This window comes from Vigna unguiculata, chromosome 4, assembly GCF_037176805.1.
Source record: "Vigna unguiculata cultivar grain cowpea cultivar isolate G323 ecotype 2 chromosome 4, ASM3717680v1, whole genome shotgun sequence".
NCBI lineage: Eukaryota > Viridiplantae > Streptophyta > Magnoliopsida > Fabales > Fabaceae > Vigna > Vigna unguiculata.
In genome coordinates this window covers 37,650,894-37,654,871 of record NC_140795.1, presented here as the reverse complement: position 1 = coordinate 37,654,871, position 3,978 = coordinate 37,650,894, and the positions used below count along the sequence as shown (strand labels likewise).

The following is a 3,978-nucleotide window of genomic DNA, read 5'->3' as shown; positions in this document are numbered from 1 at the left end:
AATATTAGAAAGAAATTAAATTAAATTTAACATGTAGATAAAAATAATTTAAATTAAATTAACCGATTATATAAGAAAATAAAATATAAGATATTTGTTCATAAACTTTCTCTATAAACAGTAAAATATAAACAAACTAAAACATGCAATTTAGAAAAGAATGAAAATAAAATAATGAATAAAAAAATCTTAATTTTAAAATTCAATAGTAACAAAATATATAAAAAATAGTAAATAAAATAAAAGTAATTCTCGTCTTTAAAACCTGTGGTGCAAACATTTGTATGGACAGTGGCAACGGTGCATTGCTTTTACCTTCAAAGCCAAAGTATTCGTATTGGCTGTAACAACGGTGCATTATTATTTTTTTTCTTTCAATGTTTCAAAATGAGAGTAGGTTTCCTTCTATTTAAAAGACCTAACTCATTTCTTCACTTCTTCAGAAATTAGGTTTGTTTCTCTAAGATACCTAATTTATCAGAAAAGAAGGGTGAAGAAGAAGAGCAGAAACAATAGTTTGGAGAGGGTGTTCTTCAGGTAACTTATCTTATTAATTAGTTCTTGCATAATATGTTTCACTATTCTTTTTCTCTTGTTTCTTCATTTTTCTTTTTCTCCTCCTTTTCCTTGGAGAAAATATGAGAAAGCACAGTGACAAGTGGAAGAAAGTTTGACAGAAAAATAGTTTTGGTCTAATGCATGACATATATTCATTTACCTTTTACAACTTTCTATATACTCTCTTCATTTATATATACATAAAGTGCAATTTCTTTCATGCATATTCATGTTAAAAAAATTTCTCTCTTATTCTAAGAACGTGAAAACAGTGAAGTTTAGACTTATTTTTATTTATTTTATGGTTTAAGCATTCACTTTTGTATTTGTAAGAGCTAAAACTAATTCATAATTGAAATATTTGGAGAGTTTAATAATGCAATCACATCATATTCTAAATGTTTTTTCTTTGTATTAGCTTTAAAAAAGCATTAAATACTATAAATTGGATTTGCCTAAAAAGTATATAAATATGTACATGTTTTGTCTAAAGAGAATTTTTCTGTGGAAAATTAGGTATGGGGGGAATGTCGAAGAGGTGGCACAGTTGGCTGATTGAACATGTTCGAAGTATCGAGACTTTTGCAACCGTAGTTTTTTACGGTGGGTTTCTTTTTGTTTTTATCTATTTGTTTTTTTAGTTTGTATTTTATTCATGGATTAATTCTGGAGTTATTTTTATAGGAAACGATGAGACAAACAGTATAATCTCTTATATCGTATTGTCAAGGAATTTGAAAACCTTATTAAGAAATCATATCAGGTACTTTATTATTTTTTTTGTTTTACTTTTGCACGTCTAATTTTTCATTTTGGAGTGTGGTGATTTTGTGATGACTCTTTGTTGTTTGGTTTGTTTCTTGATTTTGTGATGCATTTGGATGATAACACTTTTGTTTTGTTGGTTTTCCGTTGTTAAGTACCGACAAACAGATGTGTGAGATGACCTTTTGGTTCGTGGTTCATGTTTTTTTTGTTATTTCTTGCAGGAGCGTGAAGTACTTTTTTCGGGGAAACTTGGAAAGGAAAGTTGCTCAAATGCAAATGATGTCACTGAGGTTTTCAACAAAGATCATGGTGGTGATAATGTTGGTGCCATGCTTCAAGGAGAAATAGAAAGGTGCCCAAATGTTGGTATGAACCTAGAGTGCAAAACAAAATTGAGGAGGAGGTTCTTTTACCACGTGGCATTGAGTTAAAAGAAATATTTGGCATGGAGTTACCACCTAAAGACGTTGTGAATGGATTGCAGTTTTTAGAGCTTTGTAGAGTGTTTGGAAAGGTATGGTTTCATGTTAATTTTTTCTCATGTTTTTGTTTTGATTAATTGCAATTCATTGTTGTATTTTGATTGAATAACCATAATCAGCAAATTCCTTTAATGCTTCGAGTGATGTTACAAAATTGGAACTAATTATCAATTGTTTCTTCACTGATATTTCCTATGTGTAATTTTAATCAGGCTCTTAGATCTCAAGAAAAGAGAAGCTGAAGCCATTTTGAAGCTGCAACTAAGGAAAAGGTAATATACAACAAGGTGTTATTATGCTCTTTGTATATGGATTATCCTTGTTGTTACCGTGTGTTTATAATAAATGTTTGTGCATGCTATATATAGGTAAAGTGTCTTGTCTTGTGCTGGTTCGTTTATAGTCCTGCAGAGAAGGATGAGGTTGTGGTGGCCGTTCCACATTTGTTTTTGGATACAAGGGACCTTAATTATTTGGATCATTGTATATAATTTTTTTTGTATTTTATTTTAGTGGAATACGAAATGAATATATATATATATATATATATATATTTAATTTAATTACTATTATGGTTGTATTTTTTTATTTATTTACCTAGTTACTAATATATTGTTCATTGAAAAGTGATGTATATATTATGAATATTTCTAATAGTTAACTTTTCTCTTGACCAAATATTAGCAATATATATTTTTATATAATAGGACTGAGTGTTTTTATTTTTCATAACCATATAATTCATACATGTAGAAATATTTATAGAAGTTGTTCTAGTTTTATTAGGTCAATGTGTATTAATTATTTTATACATCTCAAAGGTGAACTGAATATCTATATTAATATTATTAGCTTTATTTATTTATTTATTTATACAAATTTTATTTTATTGTTTGAATGTTATATATATATATATATATAATCATTTTATGATTATTCATTTTTTATGACTGTTCATATAATCAAATATCATTAAAAAAATAATAGTAATAAATACACGAATACTGATGCATAGTTAAAAAAAAAGACTTAAAATTAAAATATTTGATTTAGAAGGCACTGTTGAAAAAAAAAATCAATGAAACTGAAAAGGTAAATGATACACATCTATTCTTTAAATCTTATTTTTAACTAAAATTGTTCCTGATAAAAAGAAAAATTGTTACGGCCTTTAAAAGAGCTAATAATATTCTGCAGGTTCAAAAGAGTTTTATAAACGGTAGCCTTTATTTTGTTTTCTTAAAATAATGAATTAGTTTAAATTAAATTCTGTTTACTTGGGTTAGGAGTGGGAAAAACAATTCTATTTTTCAGTTAAAATTCGAACAAATTTGATTAAGTAGGTCTCGGAAACAAAGTTTTTATAGAAAGTGGATTTTGATTTAGTTGTTTATCATACTTTCTGATATAACCCCTAACTTGGATAATTAGTTTTGATTTAGTTGTTTATCATACTTTCTGATAATTGTTAAGAAGGGCATTAAAAAATAAATACTAAATTAATTATGAAATATAAAATATGAGTATTTTTGTATCACTTTAAACTAAGGGAGATTCGTTCTAAAACAAATCTGTCGTACATGAGAAAAAGGAGTATACTATTTTCACCATTTTTATTTACGTAAGTGAGAGTTCAAATTTAAGCAAATTTAATAAATATTTCTCTTTCTCTGAGAGAAATTTAAAAAGAAGAAAGAAAGGTCTCTGCAATCTCTTCTAAGCACGTCTTCTTTTCTGACCCAATTAGATCCAATTAGATGAATTGGGAGAATAGGATGAGGTATGAAAGAGGTATTTAAAAAGTAGAAAGAAAGGTGTCTGTTTGTGTTTTTAATCCTTAATTATACTTTATTATTGTAACAATCTCTTAATTCAACATAGATATTGGTTTATCTTCTAATCGAGCTATTTCATATATTGATTATACAAATTTAAAAATACACTAAATAAATGAGTATAACAAAATATATTAAATATATTATATGAGTTTATTGATATACTAATTAAACGAGTATAATAATATAGATTAGAAAGTCTCTTGATTTAACATAAATATTGATTTATCTTCTAATCGAGATTAAAACACAGAAGAAGTTGTGATAGGTGACATGAAATAAAAATTTTCAAAATCTTATAAAATTCAAATTAGGGAAAATATGTCGCCAGCAAC

The 3,978-nt window shown here is 26.7% G+C and overlaps 1 long non-coding RNA gene across 1 annotated transcript; it reads left to right on the top strand.

The window, feature by feature from the left end:
* Positions 1 to 265: 265 nt before the first annotated feature.
* Positions 266 to 2,374, top strand: LOC114181950 (uncharacterized). Its single transcript, XR_003603971.2, has 7 exons — positions 266 to 352; positions 444 to 537; positions 1,075 to 1,161; positions 1,243 to 1,321; positions 1,548 to 1,840; positions 2,021 to 2,080; positions 2,177 to 2,374. It is a non-coding gene; the product is annotated as an uncharacterized LOC114181950 (long non-coding RNA).
* Positions 2,375 to 3,978: the final 1,604 nt, after the last annotated feature.